General features: G+C 37.7%; 1 protein-coding gene across 1 annotated transcript in view; it reads left to right on the forward strand.

Annotated features, from left to right (window-relative positions):
- Positions 1-429: 429 nt before the first annotated feature.
- LOC129226786 (monocarboxylate transporter 12-B-like) overlaps positions 430-25,775 on the forward strand; it is a 96,121-nt gene continuing 70,775 nt past the window's right edge. The window contains exon 1 of the mRNA XM_054861415.1: positions 430-453. The gene's annotated coding sequence lies outside the window, so the exon portion shown is untranslated. The remainder of the gene's footprint in view (positions 454-25,775) is intronic.

Raw genomic sequence — 25,775 nt, forward strand, 5'->3', positions numbered from 1 at the left:
GGTTAATCAACTTCATCAATGCAAAACTTCTAAAAGCTTTATTAATACTATTGCTAGCTATGCATTTATTTTGTTGAGATTATTATTCTGGCACAAAAATAAACTCCTTTACTTTTTACTAAGTACTATTTTGTACAAAAATTAGTTGCGTCCCACGAACTTTAATTGCAACGCTCCATTTGTTGCTACAAAATTGCTTTTGAAAACCTTCACAGAATGGCCGTGTTTTGCAGGAAACACTTGGTGGATAATAGTTTCGAATCACACCAAGACGCACCCTTTGATGGCAATCTTGGAGAATTTTTTGAAGGACAATTGAGCGGTTTATGTGAAATAGCGTGAAACTGGCTTTGTTCCAAATGCATCACTAAAATGAAAAATTGTCGAAATTCATAATCCCAAGTCACTACTGGGCGCAGGATTCAAAAATGGCTTCAACGAAACCGTTTCTGAGTAAGTAATATTTCTCGTTTTTATCACAATTTGTGAATAATGTTTTTTTAATTTTGATTGCTGAAATGATTGATTTATTGATGAAATGCACAAATTAACACCTTTACGATGAGGACGAGATAACGCGACTACAACATTTTTCTTGATTAACGCACCCCAGTCTGCATTGTTATGCTAAGGACGGATCCAGAAAGGGTTCAAGGAGGGGGCGATTTATCTCAGATGCTTAACCTTTTATAAATTTCCAATCCTCCACCCCTAACATTATGAAAAATCGTCTTAAAAAAAGTTATTTATTTTGGAACTTCCATTTCTTAAATATTTCGAATTAGTGTACTGAACTACATCCCTTTCCTTCAAATGGGTCCTATAATTGCCTCTTTGAGCTTCAATTAAAAAAAAAAAAACTTTGTAGAAGAGAGCCCTCGAGCTCCATCTATTATCTAAGATCGTCTAATAATGAGTATTTAGAACTTTAAAAAACTTCCTGTGCATAGTTTCGATTCCTATCACGAAAGTATTAAAGAGATGTGCAACTTTTGCTACAATTACGTTTTTAAGATTTCAGTTCTGAAAAAAATTCCGGGAGTAAATTAAAGGGAAAAAAATCCCTCTATTGCGTCATACTGAAGCATTGCATTATTAATGTCGTTTTTGGAACTTCAGTATCGAAAATATGCCGAGGGAGAGTTCCTGCATCTCGGCTCAAGGAGGGGGTCATCGCCCCTCCCTTGCATCCGTCCTTGTTATGCTTTTACAAATTTCTGAATACGGAAACGTTAATCACAAGTTAGATGAATTCTTAACTAATGCAAATATTTTTAAAATATTATTATTTTTTTTTACGTTATTGAAATCATTGCAGAGATAATTAATTATTTTTATTATGGATTATTATTTTTGAAATAAAATGAAGTGAAATAGCTTTAAAGGAATTGGTGCATTGTTTTTACATAATCCCTGCAATTTGATCTTAGCGCAGAGGATGAAGGCTCGCAATTGCCACGATGAATGTGTTGAATCTGTTCAATATCTTAGAAGTAAAATAAAATTAAGGAAAGATATCTTAGAAGCGTCTAAAAATTTATTGATGCATAATGTATACTTATAAATACTTATAATTATCATTTAAGAAATGCCCGAAGTACAACCCATTATATAAGAAAGTAATTTTCGGTTGGTTTGGACTTATGATTTTTTGGTTTTGTAATAATGATTTTTTACTGTTTTGAGAAGTTTTAAGTAACAAATTAACAGTTCCTTTATTTCTTCCTGCGTTGAATTTATTTGCTAAATTTATTTATTTATTTTTTCGTAATTTAAGGAATAGAAAGTTATTTATTTTATTTATTTATTTATTTATTTTTCAGTTGGCAGAGTGAGAGTTATACTTTAGTTTACCTTTTGTTAGTCAGCGGTGCCCACGAACTTTGTTCTTGACGTCAAACTCAAAATCTAAGTAATCTGAAGTTTTAAAATGAGAAAAATTTGCACTTGTGACTCTTTTTAAATTTTCTGCAAAAATAATTTCGCTTACACTGCTATTTTATACAAAACTTAAAATATCCTGAAGTTGCTTTGAGCTGAGTATGATAACCTGAGATATTTTGTTTCCAGTATTAAAAGAACTTTTTGACTCGCAGAGAGACAGCCGCCGAAAATTTTTCCATGCTTTGACAATACTCTTATACTTTACGTAGAGATGTAAAGAATGGAGAAAAACCCGGTTTAAACGCAGGAATAAACAGAATTTTTTTTGTTGAGGAAATTTTGAAAACTTCCAAAACATGGGATTTTTGCTATGTTTACTATCCTCCCAATTGCACAAAATTTGCAGTTTTTCAAAATGCCATGCATAAATTTCGATTTAAGGTCTTCTTTGGGGAGGAAGATAAAACTTCAGATCAGCGGTCGCCAACTGGCGATCATTTCATTTAAAAGGCTACCAAAAATCAAGTTCCAGTCGCCAGAAGTGGCGACCATGGTTTGGTTTATTTGTGAAAAGCAAAGTCACGCTACAAAACTACTCTTCCAATTCCATCTTTGCTATTTATTTTACCGGCAGAAATTTTCTGACTTAAAGCTGAGAAATGTAACGACCTAAATTTGTATTATCTAATTAATTTGTTTATCTGTCGAAAAACTCTGCGTGTATAAGCCAAACACCCTCAATAAAAAAAAAAGGCATATTTAAAAGAAATGCTCATATCTCCGTAGCTATAAGAGATACTTTCACGGAAATATAAAAATAAATTCTTGATAGTTTTTAAACTTATTACTGAAATTTATAGCTTATTCTCAGCTATTTACAATAAAAAATGATCGAAAACCTTTTTTTGTTTCCTCAATTTGTTGCTGGTCCCCTAAATGAATAGCAGACTTAATTGTTTTTGGAAATTACAGCTAGAATATTTTTTTATATGAAAAAAATAATTACAGAGCAATTGGTCTTTTATTTATCGAGAAATCCGTAAAAATGTGAATTTTTAAAAGTGTCCCGAAATTTTTCATCATATAATGTATAACATTACTAGAAAAGTAAAAAGTTTAACAGGCATTAGTATGTCTTGGTTTTTTATCCATTTTCATGACATTGTTAAACTAAGCTCAGCAAATTAATGTCGTTGCACATATTATTTTAATTTCAACTTTTAAAATAGACATTTCACCTAGAAGTTTTTTACCAATCGTATACGAGTTGCCTTGCTGATCGGTCATCCAACACACAATGATGTCTTTTGGCTGAAGCAGTGTTATATTTTTAGAAACGTGTTCGGTTGATTGTTGATCAATTCACAAATCAATTTTATGCTATCTCTGGTGACGCTATGGAGTCAGGAGGAGCTCGTCCTGGACATTGAAATTTTTAAAAGTCAAGCTTTGGCCACCTTTGGTGATGCTACTTAATGAGGTATGGGAGAGTTCGAGGGTTCTTTCTCTCCGGAAATTTTCGACATTAAACTCCTAAAAACGCAATTTTTGATTTTGCTTGTTAATGCAAATACAAATACAATTGTGACGACCAGCAACAGGCTCTTGGTCCAGCTAGGCTGGTCCTAGTCAGTTTAAAAGTCCCCAATGAAGATCAATGATCCTCTTAAAACTATCCACCCCCTTGCTCATTACCGCCTCCTCTGGTAAGCTGTTCCAAGTGCCAGCAACCCTACTAAAGAAGTAATTTTTCCTAATTTCCAGGTTATCCTGAGATTTGAATAGCTTAAGACAATGACCCCTCGTCCTGCTTTCTGGGCTAAAATTTACCCTGTTAACATCTTTCATTTTGATAAATTTAAATAACTGAACCATGTCCCCTCTGACTCTTCTTTACTCTAGGCTATGCATATTAAGCCTATATTAACTCTTTTATCGTAGTCTAAATCTGAAAGTCCCCTTACTAATCTAGTATCCCTTCTCTGAACCCTTTCCAATTCAGAAATATCTTTCTTACAATAAGGAGACCAAAACTGAACAGCATATTCTAAATAAGGTCTTACTAAACTCCTATATAAAGGCAGAGAAACCTTCTTAGATTTACATGAAATACACCGCCAGCTCAGTCAATTCCAGCCGAGGACTGCAGTTTCGTGCTTATTAGCACTCAACAACATAGGAAGTGACTTAGCTGGAGGTGGGAGCCCTCATAAGGAAGCCAAGAGTGCCAAACAAACTGCTAGCTAATATAGAATTAGCACTGACCAGACGAGTGGCCGAAGCAATGGTTCAGTTCAACTCAAAGATTAAAGGCAGGTAAGGCATATTCAGTAAGTTACCGCCCTATAGCGAGGGCTAAGGCAGAAATACATGAAATAACCGCCAGTTAGTGCTAATATAGTTCAGTCAATGAGTGCTCAAAACAGGGGTGTAGCGTGCATGGAATATGCGATAATTTTTGACTTCACAATATTGTAAGGGAGTAGTTAGTAAGTAAACTTACTAAAAGTCCCCGACCCTAGGGGGTGAGCTAAAAGTGCGAGGGAAGGGGGAAGAAAATTTTGGGTTTTTCGAGAAAATGTAGGAAACGGTGGAGAAAATGAGTTTAAAATAAACTAGTATGTTGTGGCCATCACGAAACTTTCTTCTACATCTTTCTTTTTTTTCTGATCCCTCCCCATGCTTGACGAGGAAGCAATATTCCCAATGAAAACAAAATTACACATGCAAAAACTTGACGACCATCTCAATGTCTGAATTATTGCAAAAGCAAAACAAAGAGCGAAAATTGAAAGTTATTTTAAAAGCCTTGCTTGAATTAATTACAAATATTTTATTTGTTAACAAACATAAGATGGCAACAGTTAAAAATTTTAAATCATTGAGATAATATTTCCGATCATTTCCATACAATTAAAATCACGGGAAATACGCAGACGACAATCTATTACGATTTATCTTTCTTATTGTTGCATTAATAAAGCTATTTTTATTCAAAAAAAAAATCAACACCTCTTGGAGCGATTGGCGTCAAAATTGAACCAAAGCCTCTTTACATATGGATTCACATATATTCCAAATTTCAACCAGAACGTAGCATTACTTCTTGAGATAGGGCACTCACAATGGAAAAAAAGAACGGGCGATTGCGCTACCCTCTTTTTAGCTGTTGACACCAAAATAAAATCAGCTCTTATACCCACTAAGGGCTACTTGCCGATAAATTTTTCTTTCATTCCGTTCATTATTTGTTGAGATACAGCAGTCACAATTGACGACAAAAAACGTTCTATAGCTCAACCCCCGTTTGAGTTATTGACACCAAAATTGAATCAGCACCTGTTCCTGTTAATACCAACATATGGACCAAATTTTGTTTGATTCCGCCAGTAACTTCCTGAGGAATAGCAAGCACGCGTAACTCGAAAAACGTCCCATTGCTCCACCCCCCCTTGGAGGAATTCGCGCCAAAAACTAATGGGCACAAGTTCACATAGGGGCACATATGTGTACTAAATTTCGTTCGATTTCATGCGGTAGTTTTTGTTGTAGAGCGGCCACAAAAAACTGGTCACACACAGACGTGACACACATACATACACACACACATACATACATACACACACACATACACACACACACACAGACAGACAGACATTTTCCAAAAATGGTCGAAATGGACTCAGCACACCTCAAAACGTTCGAATCCGTCAAAATTCGAAATTCGAAAATTTGCACGAATCCAATACTTTCTTCTATATATTAGATATAGAAGAAAGTAAAAATCAAGCTAAATAAACTTCCTACGAAACTGTTGCTATACATATTTGTCAAATTTCCAATAATTTTCTGGGTATATGTTATGAAAAATTGATGATTTTCGGAAAAATTCCCTCTTTTTATCAAACATTTGCTCCTAGTGCCTCCTAGGATCAGTATCCATGAAAATTGTCAGAAACAAAGTTGTAGAGCTTTAAATTTCCTTCAATTTGGTATGCTATTTTGTAACATTTCATTCAACCAATCAAAAGTTACAGAATTTGAAACATAAATTTTCACGGCAAAAAATGGAACACTTGCCATTCACAAATTTCAAACTGACTCGAAAGGACTGCGCACTTTCTCTTTCCTCAATGAATTCGACAATCCTGATGGACAATAAAGAAGTATTTTTGGATTACTACAACACAAATGATGTTTAAGGGGGGGGGGGCGTGATATTGTGACAAGGGGGAAGGAAAGAGTAAGAAGTGTGACATCAAGCATTTTTTAATACGAATATGTTTATGAAAAGTAGCTTGCAAAACGAATTTTGACAAAAGGGGAGGGGGTCAAAAAAGTTGAAAAAAAGTGTAACATCATTAACCGACAGCTCCCCTTACCAAGAAATCGGACGGAGATTTGCAGAACTACGTATATGCAATTTGAATTAGCTCCATACACATAAGGACCTTGACGGTTTTCTGTGTCTTGAAAATCCACCGGCTGAACACTTGAACTGCAAATTCAGACCTGATACCAAAGAAATACGAAGCCTATGACCAATCACCGCGATACACAGCTGACAAGCAACCAAAACTATAAAGTTCTATCATGCACTCAATTTCGTTATTCTTACTGAAATGAATATGTGACGCTATGGCATGATCATGAAAATTTTAATAATAGAAATAAGATAAATGTAGCTGACAGGCAGTACCTTTTCGTAAATAATTTTAGTTTTTATTACATTATTACTAATCATATTTTGAAAGTGTTTATATGGAATATGGACCAACAGTAATTAGAAAATGAAAATATCATCTTTAAGGTGACATCTTGGTTTTATTCTGAGGCGGAAGGGTCATGTCACCAGCAGTGGAAAAGTTGTTCTTAGAAATTGTAGTGTATTGATGTCATCGTCGTCTCCTTCGTCCTGGGTAAATATTTTGATTCTGTTGTTGCAACTGCCCTTGCAATGCAAGCTTATTGCGACGGATTAGTTTAACGGTGATTATCTACAAGTGACCGGAAGGTCACTTGTAGAAAAGCAATTGATCAAAAGCATCTTCAAGATTCCGTCAGGAGCATCATCTGATTCCGAGATTTTCGGCACGAGTTGATCGTTCCTCCCTACCAAACCCCCAATCCGATACTTCATCATTAAATTCCAAATTACAGGTGTACCTGGTGGTACCGCAGAGTTAGAGATCAGTCGATGTATGCAGCTACTTTGATAAATGATCTGTAACGGAACTCGTTGGGAGACTTTTTTGTGGTTAGAACACCATACCATGAGAGTTTATTATGACCCCAGCGGATCAGGGGAAGAAGAACTGTTGATATATACCTTAGATACATGTTGTATGATTTTAGATTTCTGATACATTTTGACAGCAGAATGTGGTGATCAGTTGGGGATTTGGCTATCAAGAGAACAACCAGGCGGACTTCCTCTCAAATGATAGCTACCGAAGAATTTTGCCATCTGATGATAGCCGTCACAGCAATATCAACGTCAACATCACCTAAAGCTCGGAGCGTATTTGTCTCGTTTTTCAACAGCTTCATCATTAACGGATTTGTCAGCTGACTGTTATTATGAAAGTTGGACAGAAACCTTCTGTTTGACCGTTGTTTCAATTTTCTAACTGACATTGATGTCCATATGGTTTACAGAGTCCTCTTTTTTTGCCTAACAGTTTTGTAGTTTAGGTATCCTCAGTAACAACAAATTCAAATTAAATCAATGTCGTTATCAATTTCCTTAAACAGTATGTATAGTGCTGATTTTCTGCGCGTCCTCAGTCCACCAATTCAAACTGCATATACGTAGTTCTGCAAATCTCCGTCCGATTTCTCGGTAAGGGGCTGTCCATAAATGTTGATTCCGAGATACGATACTTTCCCATATTAACATCATTGTCTCTTCAGGAGAGGTTTGTGTTTGCTTTTCATTAGCAGTTTGGTTTGAAATTTACGATACAATTGACTAAATTTGATCTTGTTAGTTTCTCTTATTCGTTTTCGCTTTTTTTCCCTTCAAAATTCTTTACAATTATAATTGTGTAAGTATCTCAAAGTATGTTTCAATTGATTAAGTTTTACCTCTATGCAAAATTTAAGGCACTACTTATATAATTTAAAATTATTATCTTCCAAGTATAAAGCCAAACAGCAAGACAGGACAACAAACCAATGCTGGTGACAACAAATTACTATTTGTAATGCTTTCAAGAAAATGTTTTTGTCAAAATTTAGTAAAGTTGAAAAAAAAAAAAAAAATCAAAGTATTACTTCAATATGATTGGAATAAATTTTTCACGGGACAAAAGCATTCAAAATTACTCTCGATTTTAACTTTCACAAAAGGGAAAGTTAGGGATCAGGGAAATGGAAAAACCAAAAACTTGGTGTTCGAAAGCGCACTAAAATGCGATTCATCTCACAATCTAGTAATGACAGTATCAGTTTGAAAGCTTTCAGCTACTTTTGTTTAATTATATTCTAGTAGTTAGTGCTTTTGAAGCTAAATTTTACATCAATAGATTGATTTTGGTTCTGTATCATGGAAAAAGAAATATACATTTAAAATATAAGTAAGTATTTAATAAGTTCAATTGAAAATTCTTTAGTTTAAACAATTTATTATTTTCAGCTAATATCGAAAATACCGGTATTTTACCTCAGCAAAAACCGGTATTTCAAAATTGCAAAGTTGCTAAAAATACCAGTATTAGGTATACCGGAATTACAATCCCTAGTCATTTCCAACGGCTGATATTGATGCCATCAGCATCAAGAAACTATCATCGTTTTAGCTGTTCAGATAGTATTTAATTTTTGAAAGTGATTGAAAAAGAGGTATTTTCAGCTGAGATGGCCATTGAGAGAAACACTGGCTAATGAATGCCATAGATGAGTCATTGACTACATAAAGTGTCACGTCGCGAATCAACTTTTCATGGAATGAAACCTAATTAACACACCTGCACCAAGGAAAATCTGTTCAACTTTTCTCAGAAGAACAAGACCCATTATTACTTTCAAAAGCTTGCCCGCCAGGACGAACAACTTCAATCTTATGAGTCATCCATCTGTCGCCAAACAGTCTGCCGCAGACGGGCCGAGGGCGATCTGACGTCAGCTGACACAGGTGCTCTTCTGGGAACGCCGCGGCCCCACCCCTATTTCATCTGTAATTAACCCTTTTAATATCGTCAGGAATCTATCTTCTTCTTCCATAAACTGCCACCGGCAGTACCATTTCGCCGAAATGTGATCCTGGGAACCAGATGATTTCATCCCTTATTACAAACGACCAGAGGCTAACTTGTGCTTCGAATGGAACACGTGTTTTGCTGCTGGACGATTGCCAAATAAAGAAAGCTAAATAAATGAGTGAATGGTGCGGAAAACAGATCAGAGTGAAAAGAAAAGTTACCCTTTGGGCTCGGGTTCTTCGTGTTTTGGTAAATAGGGCCCACCTTGAACTGTCGCTCACTCGATTCTCCATCCGAGATTCGTTTAAATCTTTACGGATAATTATTCGTTCATCAGCATGATGTGACTAAGGTTGGGGTACGAGGTAACTATCCTGGGTATGCAAAAAAGGGAGGACATACAGATAGAAATTTTAATTCTCACATTGATAATTTATTTTATTATGAATTTCTGGACTTCTGCACCTGCAAACAGTGACGCACGCAGACAAATTATTTCAGGGGTCAAGGGCGCCCGGAGGGGGGGGGGATCATGGCGCAAGTTGCACCATCAAAATGGAGGGGAGGGGATTTTTTAAGTTTTTAAAAAAAGTTTATTTATTGATTTATTTTTGATTTAAAATATTTATTTTATTTTATTCTGTTTGCATTTTATTTTCTTATTTAGTATGTGTGTGTGCGTGTGTCATTGGCGTAGCACATAACTTTTCTAATAAAATAATAATGATAATAATTTTAAAAAAAATATATAAAAAATAAAAAAAGCGAGCTAAAAAATAAAAAAGGAAAAAATGGTTGAGAAAATTTTGTGTGGGCCCCCAAATTTCTCTAACACCATCAAAGAGCGTCTGAAATTGAGCTTTTGGAACTCTAATTCCGAAACATTTAGGGGGAACAGTTAAAATTGTATTCTTTCTCATAACGTCATAAAAGGTGGGATACAATTTAATTTTTAGGATCTATGTTTCGCAAAATTTCCAGGAGAGAGCCCCGAACCATGTTATCCTCCAACCATAGTCGAAGATAATCTAAAATTGCGTTTTTAAAACTTCAATTTTTGAAAATCGCTGTGAGAGAGTTCCCGAACCCTCTCTCGCTGACATCATCGATCATGGCTCAGCCAAAAATGCAGTTTTAGAAACACTGTTTAGAAAAATTTCCCGGTGGTAGCTTTGAACACAATTCAATGATGTCATCGAAAGTCCTACAATTGGCGTTTTTAGGACTTTAATTTCGAAAATTTCCTGGGAGGAGGAGTGCCAAAACCCCATCCCTTCATCTAATGTCATTCACAGAGGCCTACAATTGCACACACACACACACACACAAATAAGAATGGGGAGGAGAAGGGCGTCATATGTCTCATAGCCATAAAAACACATACGGGCTTAGAACTTTTCGCCGGAAAATGCTCGAAATTGAAGTCTTTTCGGGTATATCTTTAACAGCATCAAGGGCGAATGTCATACAAAAATATCATACACACAGAGGATAGCCTCTTTCAAAATTTTGTTCTGGAGTTGCTACTGTGCTAAGACTTCTTTTCTGATTACTAGAGTTGTCGGGTAAAACCAGGACCTTGGCAGTGAGACAGAACCGGATAGTACCCGGTTTTGGACAGCTTTTTTTTATTCTGTGAGATGAAAACATTTTGCTTAACTTGTAAAATATTAATACTCAAAGAGCAAGAATAGTATTATGAAAGGCAAAAAAAAAAAAAAAAAAACTTTATTACTTTTCAAAAGGGACTTTGTTTAAATATTGGCTTCTGCATCGTTGTATTCTACTTAGTACAAATATACAATACACCACCTACAGCAGCTTCATCTTGATATGTCTCTGGTGGCACCTTTAGGTGCCTTCAACCAAGAGGAAGTGATAAAATGAATAATCGATCATCCTTGGTGGTATTGTGACAATTTACTGGACATTTATTCAGAGCTGCATATTTAAGTGCAGCGATTCCTCAGACAGCTGTCAAGGGGTTTGAGAAAACCGAGATCTACACATTCCACAATGATGCATTTCCAGACCATCACCTCTTCGCACCCTCAGATACAATTAGAAAACCAATTTAGATTGGGAGACATATTAACCTTTAGTTGAATCATCAATTCTTTGCCTGAACAACCTCAAGTTGAATCAACAATCATCGACAATTCTTTGCCTCCTGAAGGGCCTCAAGTTGAATCCTTAATCATTGACAACCTTTTGCCTCGACAACCGACAACCTGGAGTTGAAACGTGTTCAGAAACTGAGATTTCTTCACTAACCAATGTTCGCGAAAAGGCTGAGACACTAAAAGCCGATGATCAGTAACCTTCAACTTCTACACACAGGATCCAGTTTAACTATACTATAGTGTCTTCTTTCTCAATATCCCCAATAGAAATAAACCTCCCCCAGTGCAAAAAACCCAATGCATGTGAAAAAGCCTAGGACAGTAATCCTTACTCCTTCACTTTCTAAATTGGAACGGGAATTTGTTCACGGTCCCTTGGGAAAAAAAACTGTCAAAACACGGAAGAAAAAGATGTTGAGAAAACTCTCTTGCTGCTCAATTTGCAAATCGTAATCGCTTCAAAAATTGTGTAATTTTTTCTCGTCTTCCGGGACAACCACTTTTTATCGCTATCAGGAATCCTTCAAATGCCGCAATTTAGTGGACAACTAAAGGTCATTTTGTGGCCAAAACGTTAATTAAAAGTCTAATACTGTACATAATTTATTTCAGTGACTAAACGGAGGGAAAAGGGGATGCACTCCTCAATATAGGAAGAAACGTATTGTTACAAATTCTGTAAATAGTAATTATTGTAGTAACGTGACCTGTAAATAGTTTCCCGTAATGAATATACAACCCCTTAACATTCGGCTAAAGTATACGATCCCCCTATTTCTTTTTTTGTTCATTGATAAAATTTGATAATGGTCTACGCGTTTCAAGAAGCATTTGGAAATTTGTAGAATATTTGAGAGATATCTTTTGATGTTCATAAAAGCGTCCCGCTGGATAAAAAGTTTAGTTTCGATTGAGAATTTGTACTGAGAGCGTATTAGCTCTGTTTGTAGCGAGGCATTTCGCTGTGTTGTTTTCGTATTTGGAAGTAAATACGTGTGTAACCGTTAAGTTTACGGTGTTGAGTGATATTTGCTTAATTGCTGATGATTAATTTAGCAGTTGTTAACGATTTCTCCTGTACATAGTGTAAATAAAGCTCCTGTGTTTTTATCAAGAACTGTGTCTTTATTTGAAGAAAGTGAAAGTCGCACCGAATCCGTTACAATTGGCGCCCAACGTGGGGCTTCTTCTGGACTTTCATGGAGTAAGTGTGACTTTAGGCATTTTTTTCATAAAGACTTTGAATTTGGGACTTTATTTGTTTATGGTGATTACTCGCGCAATGGATGACCAATTAAAACAACTTCTGGAAGCAATTAATGCTGTGAAAAGTGACTTGAACGAAAGTTTGGCGGCTAATCAAGAACAATTGAAAAATGAATTGGCGACTAACCAAAAACAATTGAAAAATGAATTGGCGATTAACCAAGAACAATGGAAAAATGAATTGGCGACTAACCAAGAGCAGTTAAATAGTGATTTAACTGCTAAAATTACTACAAGTCAAGATGAAATAAAAAGTGACCTAACGTCGATGAAAGCCATGATGGAGAATAACTAACCGCCATGGGAGATAAAGTTGATGCTCTGGAAGAAAAATTTGATACTGTGGAAGAGCGTATCGGCAATGTGGAAAATAAGTTGGAAGAAGAAGACAAGAAATTTACTTCATTTAAGGAAGAAATAATTAAAGACATGAAAAGGAGATTGGCGACCGCGGAAAGCAGCTCTGTGCAGTTTGGCGCTCCCACATCTGTTGCTCGACCGTCCATTAAACTTGCCACATTTGTTGGGAAAACTTCGTGGCAGGTTTACAAAACTCAATTCATGATAGTGGCGGAAGCGAACGGATGGGACTCTGTTACCAAGGCCTGTCATCTTACAGCATCCCTGAGAGGTGACACAGCGGACATTCTCCAGACCCTTCCGGACAGCCAACGCCTGAATTTCGCCGCCCTCACATCTGCGTTGGAGCTTCGTTTCGGTGAGAAGTGCCAGAAAGATTTCAGCCGACTGCAGTTGAAGTCCCGTTTCCAGAAAACCGGGGAAAACCTGCAAGAGCTAGCGGCGGATATCGAGAGACTGTCGCATCTTGCTTTTTGCGACTGTCCTGCGGATGTTCGAGACAACCTGGCACTCAACTACTTCATCGACGGAGTTCGGAATCCTGAGATCCAGAAGGCCCTCCGGATGGCGAATGTAAACGACTTGAAATCCGCTTTAATATATGCGATGAGATACGAGGCCGCCCAAGAAGCAACCCGTGTGGATCGCCATCTAATCCGGATTCAGGAAGCTGATGAGTCTGATTCCAGGTCGTCCCATCTCGCTGAACTTGAGAGACAACTCGGTGACTTGGCAAGACATCTGAAAAGCATAACAGCCCAAAAGAAACAAGAGCAGAAGTGCTGGAAATGCGGTAGTGAAGGGCACCTGCGAAGGAGTTGTCCTGCTCGCCAAGCTACGCGAGGGAAAGAAATCACCTCCACCAATGCGGATTTCCTCTACTAGTAGTGGCAGTGATGGACTTTTCTTTTACGCCCATGTAAATGGGAATCCTTGCTAACTGATTGTCGACACTGGAGCCAATGTGACAATCGTTAGGACAGATGTGGCTCGTGAATTTGGATTGAAACTGTTGTGGACATCGCCACGCGTAAGTCTCCAGACTGTGACAGGTGACAAAATTGAGATTGAGGGTAAAATGGACTTGGAAATAGTGTTTGGGAAAGCCACCTACCGTCATACGGCATTCGTTGCGGATATCACGGACCACTTCATTCTCGGATTGGACTTTTTAAAGAAATACGACTTCACCCTTGACTTCAAGACTAATGAACTGCACTCGATGAGAGAAGACATAGCCATCTTCAACGTTGAAATGATGTAAAATCCGCTCATCAAATAATAGCCCAAACAGATTTATCTATTCCCTCAAGGTCAGAATCATTAATACCTGGCTCCATTGAAGAAAGCAATAGTTTTCGATTTGGACTCATTGAATACCCTAACCTAAGCAATAGCCTAAGGAGTGCTGGTAGCATCTACGCTTGTGGACTTTTCTAAGGATGTAATTCCTGTGAGAGTCGCCAACGTGAGTGAAAGGCCAAGGAATATCCGAAAAGGTGAAGTGTTGGCAACTTGTACTCCAGTAAACTGCATCATTAGAAGAATCAATTCCCCCGAGACTGTGTCTTCCGAGTCCTTGACATCGAAGTTAATTGGGAGTGCGTCATTATCGAAAGATCAAAGAACTGCTGCGGAACAATTGCTGGACGACTTCAAGCATCTGTTTTCCTCTACATCGGAAGATGTTGGCCGTACGAATTTAACGCAGCATAGGATCTGCACTGGAGAACACTTCCCTATTAAACAGCATCCAAGACGACTACCGTTCGCCAAGAAGGAAGAGGTTGAGACCCTCCTGAAAGAGATGAAGGATAATGATGTAATCGAACCCTCATCCAGTCCTTGGGCCTCTCCCATCGTCTTGGTCCGAAAGAAAGATGGCTCCACCAGATTTTGTGTCGATTACCGACTGCTGAATGAAATCACCAAGAAAGACAGTTACCCTCTTCCACGGATAGACGACACCTTGGACACTCTTTCCGGACACAAGTGGTTTTCGACCCTGGACTTGAAGAGTGGTTACTGGCAGGTTGAGATACACCCTGATGACCGAGAGAAGACAGCGTTTACAACTGGACAAGGCTTATGGCAGTTTAAAGTGATGCCCTTCGACCTCTGCAATGCACTAGCTACGTTCGAGCGTCTTATGGAGACAGTGTTAAGAGGACTTTCCTACGAATCCTGTCTGGTCTACTTAGACGATATCATCATCGTGGGACGCAGTTTCGAAGAACATCTGGCAAATCTTAGGAAGGTGCTGCAAAAGCTTAAGGAAGCCAATCTGAAGTTAAGCCCGTCCAAATGTAATTTGTTCCGCCGGGAAGTGAACTACCTTGGTCACATCATCTCTTCTGAAGGTGTACAAACCGATCCAGAAAAGGTATCTGCGGTCAAGAGATGGAGTCGTCCCGAAAACATCCATCAGCTGCGAAGTTTCCTGGGGCTTTGCACGTACTACAGGAAGTTTGTGAAGGGTTTTTCCAACATTGCACGACCTTTGCATAAGCTGACGGAGAGCAAGCAAAAGTTTGAATGGTCCAAAGACTGCGAAGATGCATTTCTACGACTGAAGGAGGCTTTAACATCAACGCCTATCCTCGCCTATCCTCAGCTTGAAAAACCCTTTATCCTGGACACTGATGCGAGCAACGAGGGCATTGGAGCTGTTTTATCCCAAGAAATTGACGGCAATGAACATGTCATCGCTTACTGGAGCAAATGCTTATCAAAGTCAGAGCAAAATTACTGCGTCACCAGAAAGGAGTTACTGGCCATAGTGAAAGCTGTAGAACACTTCCATCATTACCTCTACGGCCGAAAATTTCTGCTTCGGACAGATCATGCCTCGTTAACTTGGCTTTTGAACTTCAAGAATCCAGAAGGCCAGATAGCCAGGTGGATACAGCGGCTCCAGGAATATGACATGGAGATCAAGCACCGAAAAGGGTTGTATCATGGCAATGCAGAAGCTTTATCAAGGAGACCCTGTCCTGAGAACTGCAACTATTGTTCCCGAATCGAGAAACAGTATGGAACGACAAGCCCTACTGCCTATCAGGTGACAGTGACTCCAACATCACCAGAACCTGATCCATGGAGTGACGACCAAGTTCGAAAAGATCAACTTGAAGACCCCGACTTGAAACCAATTTTGGAGTTCATGGAGAGTGACAGTCGGCGACCTAGCAGGCAGGACGTTTCCATCTTCAGTCCTGCAACAAAAAGATACTGGGCTTTATGGAACTCGCTCCATTTACGGAACGGCGTGCTACACCGAAAATGGGAATCTGACGACGGCAAAACATCTAGGTGGCAGTTACTACTTCCCCGATCAAGGATTTCAGATGTTCTGAAAGAAATACTTAGTAGTGAGACCGGAGGACATTTTGGTGTCTTGAAAACCCTCAATAAAGTTCGGGAGCGTTTCTTCTGGAGCAAGGCGAAGGATGACGTGGAAAAGTGGTGCCATTCTTGCGACGCCTGTGCTGCTCGTAAAGGACCGAAGAAAAGAAGCAGAGGGAAGCTACATCTGTACAACGTTGGAACTCCTTTCGAACGAATTGGGATCGACATCCTTGGTCCTCTACCAAAAACTGCTGATGGGAACAAATACATTCTTGTTTCCATCGACTATTTCACCAAATGGCCGGAAGCATATCCCATTCCAGATCAAGAAGCTACCACCGTAGCAGAGACTCTAGTCCATCATTGGATCTCGAGATATGGAACACCTTTGCAGATCCATTCCGATCAAGGGAGGAATTTCATCTCTGCTGTGTTTAAGGGCCTATGTCAAATTTTCGGAATTGAGAAAACTAGGACAACACCACTACACCCACAATCGGACGGCATGGTGGAGAGATTTAACCGCACAATCCTGAATAATCTCTCGCTTATGGTATCCAGAAATCAACAGGATTGGGACAAAAAGCTACCTTTGTTCCTGCTGGCCTACCGCAGTGCTGTCCACGAGACTACCGGATATGCCCCATGTCGGATGCTCTTCGGACGTGAGCTTCGGCTACCTTGTGATCTCGTCTTCGGTCGTCCTCCGGATGCGCCTTCATCGCCTGAGGAGTACATCCAGGATCTCCAGGCCCGGTTGGAAGACGTTCATAACTTCGCACGAGAGCGAATCAACATCGCGGCGGAGAAGATGAAGACCCGTTACGACACAAGGTCTACTGGACATGAATTCAACGAAGGCGACAAGGTTTGGTTATGGAATCCCATCCGACGGAAAGGTCTGTCACCCAAATTGCAGTCGCATTGGGATGGACCCTACAAAGTCCTTAACCGACTGAATGACGTCGTAGTGAGGATCCAAAAATCACCTAATGCAAAACCTAGGATTGTACATTATGATCGGTTAGCCCCATACTATGGCCATAGCTCATGAGTATTTACGTAAACAACCATGGTTGATAACATAAAAGTTGTAGATAATTTTTTTGCTTTTAATGTTTAGTAATATTTCTTGTTATTATTGTGTTTCCTATGCATTATTGGTTATTATTTAATGTGTGTATTTGTGAACATGTGATAGAAGTTTGGCACCCTTTCTGGGGATTGTACTGCTCGGGACGTGCAGTCCTTAGGAAGGGGGGGGGCAATGTTACAGTATGCCCGCGGAAATCGCGATATGAGTAGATTTAGTCACAGTTGAGTTGCCGGTGGAAATCGCAAAATTAGCCAGAGAGTAAAAACCGATTCCTCGCCATCAAACGAAGAAAACGGGGAGTAACGAAGCTCTATCTTTCGTAATGAATTGTACGCCAGGTAACAATCTCTAGAAGACATGAAATCGGTAGCAATGCAGAAGAGCACGATCGAAATTTTGTCATTTCTATTCTTAAAGCTTCTTTCAAATCTGAATTGAACTTAACTGACTAATTTTTTTAAATCACATTTGTTCCTCAGTGTAGGAGGGCCTCTGTATCAATTTGTTGTTCTAAATAAATGTTTCAGTTGTACAACATTTTTTAAATTATTCTTTTATGTATTCCACCAGGTCGGATAAACCAGGTACTCGTATACTTCAAAAAAATAATTTATTTACCCTCCAAATTATTGTCCACACTAAAAAATATTTTTGAACAGAACTAAAGAACATCGAAGCAATTTTATTCAGGTAGCAGCTTAGGAAAAAACAAAAACATTTTGGGATCCAGTTTTGTCCAACGTTTTCCTACACTCCTCAAAAACATATGACGGTGGTCGCAGCGACATGCCATTGCTACACTGCAATTGGCACGTATACTGCTATCTATCGATACCACTTCAACCTCTGTATACCATCCAAGACTCGCACAACCCCCTATCCAAGTACGAGAAGTAGATATGTCGAACTTTGTAGAGTCGAAAAAACATACGTTCCAATACGTGAAATACACCGCCAGCTCAGTCATTTCCAGCCGAGGACTGCAGTTTCGTGCTTATTAGCACTCTTCAGCCCGGCATAGGAAAGTGACTGAGCTGGAGATGGAAAACCTCTTAAGGAAGCCAAGAGTGCGAAACAAACTGGTAGCCAATATAGAATTAGCAGCCTACCAGTTTGTTTCGCACTCTTGGCTTCCTTAAGAGGTTTTCCATCTCCAGCTCAGTCACTTTCCTATGCCGGGCTGAAGAGTGCTAATAAGCACGAAACTGCAGTCCTCGGCTGGAAATGACTGAGCTGGCGGTGTATTTCACCTATTTCTGCTTTAGCCCTGGCTAATGGGCGGTAATTTACTGAATATACGTTCCAATGTTTGACACAGAAGTATTGAAATCAAGCTACTAATTTGAGACAAAATTTTCCTATTTATGTGCAAAAAAAAAAAAAAAAAAATGATTTTTCACATTTTGATTTCAAATTATGTTTTTGTACGTGTGTGTGTGTGTGTGTGCGTGCGTGCGTGTAGGCGTGTGTGTGATAGGCGTGTATGTGTGATAGTCGTGCATATGTGATGTGTGATAGGCGTGTGTGTGATAGGCGTGTATGTGTGATAGTCGTGCATGTGTGATGTGTGATAGGCGTGTATGTGTGCAGGCGTGTGTGTGTAGGCGTGTATGTGTGTAGGCGTGTGTGTGTGTAGGCGTGTATGTGTGTGTGTAGGCGCGAGGTGTGTGTTTGTGTGTAGGCCATAGAGCAGGAATTATTAAATGGAGGGAGTCACGTCAAATCAAGTCACGTCACTCAGCAATGACAAACGGTTGACACGTATTGCGTGAAACTAGCGAAAAATATCTGATTTCTGCCAATGCTTTTCTTTAAAATCTATCACGTGACTTGGGGTCTTATCTTCATGGATGAAAGTCTTCACTCCCTACATTTTATCTCTTTTCAATGGTGTAGGCATGTGTAGGAGTGGTGCCGCTCACCGCGGAGGTCAGTGGACAGCGGAGTTCACAGACCGGCTTCACAGTTTTATGCTTAAGTTGAACCTTGAATGAACGCAAACGATTTGTAACCATGGCGACGAAAATTTCTCTTCTTAATGATTAGGAAAACAATGAGCTAAACGTATTCTCGTTGCCATGGTAATCTAAAAAATCAGAGAAACGTCAACTTTGGTCATTTGGGGATAGTAAGCAATTCTTCATTCCTCAAAAAAAAAAAAAAAAAAAACCCACGACGTTATTATTATTATTATTATTATTTAAAGTTAGACTCTCATCTATTGAATGAACGTTACTAACATGACTTGGCCTGAAAATTAGGTAATTTAAATTGATTGCTTCAATATCATTCAAAAATTAAAAAAAAAAAAAAAAAACCTCGGTGACATTGAGTTAAATGCGGGTATTGTAATATATTCATCGGCTTTCTTTCCCTTTCCCCTCCCAAGGAAAATTAGTTTAAGCTCCTCTTACTGAAATAACTCTCTGACATAGTTCCTCCGGAACTTAACTCACACTATGCTGCGATATTTTTCGGGCGAACGGTTTCTGGCACAAACTTGCTTTTCCAATTTATTTTGCTTTTCCAGGGATGATATCAGATGTGGAATTTGGGTAAATAAACAGTTGTACAAGGGAGAGTAACGCTGCTAGATTTCTTCCTACTCATAAGATACTATTGCTGATACTGGATGTTTTGTTTTTCTAATTCCATTTGAACTTCCTCATGTGCTCCGTCAAATTAAAAAAATTAATCAGCTAAAACGTCCAAAAGAAAATATGCATTAAGGAATGGTGATTCTGTCCTTTTCTTCTTCAGTCATTGTCGAGCTGTCAAATGTGATTAAGAAAGACTAATGTTTTCTTTGTCCATTGCGTCTCACCAATGCACCAAAATGAATGAAATTTTATAATTCAATTGATGCAATGGACTTAATATTCGATGCTCTTGAAATTCAGTGCTTTGTGGGTGTTCATCGCTTCGATAGTGAATCGATGAGTTTTCTTTATCGGAGTTAAAATTAGTTCAAAATCATGTTATATCATTTAAAATAATTGGAAAGTTCTTGAACTTGCAGAGTTTTAGAAGCGCAAGGATCCACAAATGAAGATAGCTCTGTTTTCGTCAAATATGTTGAACAAAAGATTAATGTATTGCCCATAAGCATCAAGTAAGTAAAAATATTTTTCTTAGTTCCTGTAAAATCTGAAAAATATTTGTACCGCTATTATTATTACTTGAAAAATATTTTGGTTTGCATTGCAAAGCTGCGACTTTTAAGCAAATTTGTTATGGCTCCACATGTCTCTTTTAGTATGGGTGTGTGCTCACATTCTATCATTCGGTAAAACTCGTTTCATTTGGCAAAATAAAAATTCTCCTAAAAAATATTTCTTGCATAATCTATATCCCTTGATCGACAAAAACAAGTGTTATATTCAGTAAATTACCGCCCATTAGCCAGGGCTAAAGCAGAAATACGTGAAATACATCGCCAGCTCAGTCATTTCCAGCCGAGGACTGCAGTTTCGTGCTAGGTTTTCTATCTCCAGCTCAGTCACTTTTCTATGCCGGGCTGATGAGTGCTGATAAGCACGAAACTGCAGTCCTCGGCTGGAAATGACTGAGCTGGCGGTGTATTTCACGTATTTCTGCTTTAGCCCTGGTTAATGGGCGGTAATTTACTGAATATACCATGCCTTGTCTTCAATCTACGAGTTGAACCGAACCCTTGCTTCAGTCACTTGTCTGGTCCGTGCTAATTCTATATTAGCTACCAGTTTGTTTGGCACTCTTGGCTTCCTTTAGAGGTTTTCCATCTCCAGCTCAGTCACTTTCCTACACCGGACTGATGAGTGCTAATAAGCACGAAATTGCAGTCCTCGGCAGGAAATGACTGAGCTGGCGGGGTATTTCACGAAAAACAAAGTGGTGTTTTCCACTAGCACGTATCTTACCCTAAAGCATCCCAGATTGGGGTCGTTGACGCCATTCAACAATGCAAGAATGTCTTTTAGACACGGGTGTGTGCTAAACCTCATAAAACTTTGGCATCCCTAAAAAAATCTTATGCAAGTAGGAATAGGATAAAGTATCAGGAAGTGAGTTGCAGCTCATAGCTGAAAATCTTGTGACGCGTTTAAAACTCTGTATTAAGGCTAACCACATTGAAAATTTGTTAATATACTGGATGGAATAATGTATCCATATTTATTTTCAAGTTTGGTCGTAATATTTTCATTAGCATTAAAATTATAATGCATTATGTGTATATCTAATTTATTTCTTGTCACCCTGTATTTTTCTAGTATTAGTATCGGAAGAGCGAACCCCGTTTGATGGATATTGTTAAGAGTTCGTGATACAACTTCAAACTTTCTTTGAATGATGATACAGTTCTTGAGAAAAGCACAGAAGATTTATTTACAGCTATGTACAGGAAATGTAGTTACAACTGCTAAATCAATCTTCAGCAATTAAGCAAATATCAAATAACACCGTAAACGCAACGATGGCACACGTATTTACTTCCAAATATGCAAAAACACAGCGCAAAATGCCTCACGATAAACATAACAACGGCCCAGACGAATCTCAGACAGTTAAAAAGCACAACTGACTTTACTCTCATTCATAAGACGCCCAGCGTTTTATATCGAGCGAAAAAATATTTAGAAAATCCTACTAAGTTCTACAAATTTTTCATATCTTCCTTTTTCACAAACCTTATCGTTCAGAAATGGGAGGTCCGTATACTTTAGTCGAATGTTAGGAGGATGCATGTACATTACAAGAAACTATTTACGGGTTACGATACTAAAATAATTTTAGATGAAAGATAATGGAATAAACGCTGAATTTAGCTAGATTACAACAAATTAATCACAAAAATAATTACTATTTACAGAATTTGTAACAATATATTATTCTGTTGGCAGAATATCGTTTACAAAGTACTCACTAACGAATCAATTTGAATTGCAAATTTGGGCGTTATCTACTATGTTCTACATCAAAAACTTGTTTCATCATATGAGACAGTGAGAAGCAAAGGAATGCAAGTGACAAAATTAAAAATTTGAAAATAACCAGTACTCATGTTAGGTGAACCTCTCCTCTGTCTTGGGGCAAGAGGTGGTACTAGTAGCCCTTGCAGGTTCTGTTTCAGAACATGATTTAGAAAATCTTTTCAATAAAAACCTACCTAGGACATCATCTTTAAACGCGTTTTACTCAAAACTTGAAAATGTTCACTTACATCCCTTTGCTTCTTACTGCCTCATATATAAATTATCATGTGCCGACAGGACGTGTAGTGCAGCCCATATCATTCACATGACTTAACTACACGTTTTTCTCATTTTTCTATTGCTTTTGTAAGTTTTCTGCTGATTACTTAGATGACTATCTGAATTGCTTCAAGTTAGGCTTACTTATTTTCAGTCTTCATTAAAGTTTAAATTATACTTCTCATAAAGAATCTGAGCTGGAATTTCTGATCTTGAGCTGCGGTGATTGATTGAAATGTATATTATTACTCTGTGATAAAACATTGTTGATGAAAATTCAGTATAAATAACGATTGTATTACTTAATCGATCATGTTTTTCAAGTTTAGCAGTGCTTTGATTGGCTGTTTTTTTAAGTGCTTGAAAGTAAGTTGAATAATATTTATTTTGCATAAAGCATATTATTATCATTATTATTATTATTATTATTATTATTTGGTTGAAAACTCTGGTGCGCTAAATATTTCTGGCAATGAAACTTAAAACGTTTATTTTTTATAATGTCTTGAAGAAAGTTGGAATGCCGTTGCAGATAATTGGACTAAGTTAACTTCAACTTCGAATGCAAACTTTTTCATTCGTTATTTTGTTATGTAAAAATTCCGAAAACAAAATATTTTGACAAAATTTTGACTAAATGGTAAAATGTAATTTAGGGAAATTCAAAAGTTTAGAATAATTGAGAATCCTCGATTATTTTTGATGAGGATGAATTTTTAAAAATCAATGGACATTTTTCAATGGAGAAAAAATTTAGAAATGACGTTGATCAACTGGTGGGAGTTTTTTCCTCACTTCTTTTTATCGATGCTGCTCTCACCAATACCGGCTGTTAAGCGGTTACCATCAAATAGGAGCTCAGACTAAAAAATAAGTAAATCATTTAAACAAATGAAGCACTCACTATTTACAAATTTGTGGAACAAACGAGCGCATATTGCAATCTGAATCGTTTGGATAGAAATTTTAAAATTTCTTTGAGATCTTTCAAAAAACAGGAAACTGTTAAACATTTTTCAGGATGTCTAAGAACCAAAGATTTTTAACAAGGTTGGCATTTGGAAAAGCTTTATTTTATTTTATTTTATTTATTTATTTATTTATTTTTGAAATGAATAATAGCGGAAAATACCAATTTTCACTTTTTTTTCTAAAAAACAAAGGATCAGATTGGAGCATGTTAGAAAACTTTTCAAAAGGGTTCGATTTTCTGATTCAAGCGAATAGAAACTTTCTGAAATTTCACTCGAAAACGGAATTTTTGTTCAATGTGTTCGTTTATATATTTAAAGCAAAATATATTTTACCTGAAAGCAGTCCGAAATCTGACTAAAGAATCTTCAATGAGATTTACACTAATTCCTTTTTAAGGAATTAGTGTTGTATATAATAAACAACTAATATAATAGCCAAGTATATAATAGCCAAGATCGAGTAACGCGCGTGTTTCGAAAATGAAACTCGCGCCTCGGCATGATAATTTGATAATGTCTTTTGGTAATGTTTAACATGCAGCGAAAGGCTTTGTCGTGACAAGGCTGAACTCGATTCAGTAACTTAACTGTTTTACTGGTAAGACTGTGTCATTTCAAGGAAATGAAGAAACGAAAAAGCGGTCAATTATGAACCCTAGCTACTGGAGTTTAGAGTTAATCCCATAGACTAATAATAAGAGTTATTAGACTCTTATTATTAGTCTATGGTTAATCCACTGGAGTTAGGGTTACAATTTCAACTATCAAAATATCCCCAATATAATATTATAACACAATGGAGTCAAATTTATATACGAAATCAGGGAGTTGGTTTACACCTTCCCGACTTCCTCCTTACCTTAGGTTGGTTTATATCTTATAGTTTTGTCATGCTTCGACGAAAACTAACCGATGAAGAACGTGCTATCGCACTACTGACGTGCTAAGATGCGATCGCAATTCGGATTGCGAAAATATCTTTTAAATGCAACTTGCCAGCATTCAAATGAAAAGGGTCCTAAGGGTCCATCGCCAGACGCAGATGTTTTTTTTTTTTTTTTTTTTTTTGAGCAATCACGATTGCTTATTGTTCTCACTTGACAGTCCTTGATGTTCCGGTTCCTTTTTCAGCTTGGACCAGGCCTGCAGCACCACCGTCCACCGGCGGCGGCGCGGCTAGTCCTGAGCACTGTCCACCGGAATCCACTTTTGCGGGGCGTCCACGTCCTACACACGCATGCTCATACACAGCCGCCTACGCGCGCACGCCTTTACACACATACACACGCCTACGTGCACACACGTAAGCCTACACACACAACTATATACACGTAAGCACCCAGGAGGAGGGACATGCTTGGGCGGGGGAGCCATTTCTAGAAACAATATCTCAAAACAGTAGAGTCTTGTCGCAACTCGTGATTGCGAAAAACATAATTTGAATTCAAAGTTTCGGAATTCAAATTAGAGTTAATTTTTTTTATTTATCTTCTTTTTTTTTTTTTTGTGAAAAAATTTCGAGAGAGATAGCTAGGGGCGGCTGTTTCAAGATTTGCCCCGCTCTAGTAGCTTAGAAAATAAATTCAGTTTCTTGCATCTGAATGATTTTGTTAAAACATCGTCTGCCATTTCGAAAATTCGACTTTTTTTTCTCATTTTTAAAAAGGGCTCATGTTATCATCCAAATCGGCCGAAATGCGTAAAAAAATTCTTCGTTGATCTTATCTCTAGAGCGTCTCTATTCGTTGTTCTAAAGAGGGATTTCAGAATCATTCGGTTTCTCTCCCTCTCTGGACTCACAAGCTGAGACAATTTCATGACAAGTAAGATCTTTTGTAAATTTTTTTTTTCAAGTCTTTTTTAAATTGTTTGAAGACGCATGTTTAACCTTCATGTTTAAAATTAGTGTTTGATTTTATTCTTAAAGTTGTATTTCTTATTGGTATTCTTTTAAATGATGGCATGAAATTCATTTGCATATTTTTCATCTAAAGAAAATGTGTGTAGCAAGTATGAAACTTTGAATTTGCCTTGCAGTCAAACCAGTAACGTATTCTTTAACCACACATAGTAGTTGTATTTGTAAAAGTAGTTTTAAAACGAAATTATCAGAACTTTAAATGTTAATAGGCATTGAATATAAGTTTTGCATCAGAGGACACATGTACTACGCTTAGGAAAACGAAACGTTCAAATATATATTAGTATAACGCTCTCGATATTTACACCACAAAATATATGATAAATAGAATAAACAAAAGTAACAATTTCGCTAAATCAATACTTCATTA

Source organism: Uloborus diversus, chromosome 7, assembly GCF_026930045.1.
Source record: "Uloborus diversus isolate 005 chromosome 7, Udiv.v.3.1, whole genome shotgun sequence".
NCBI classification, from domain to species: domain Eukaryota; kingdom Metazoa; phylum Arthropoda; class Arachnida; order Araneae; family Uloboridae; genus Uloborus; species Uloborus diversus.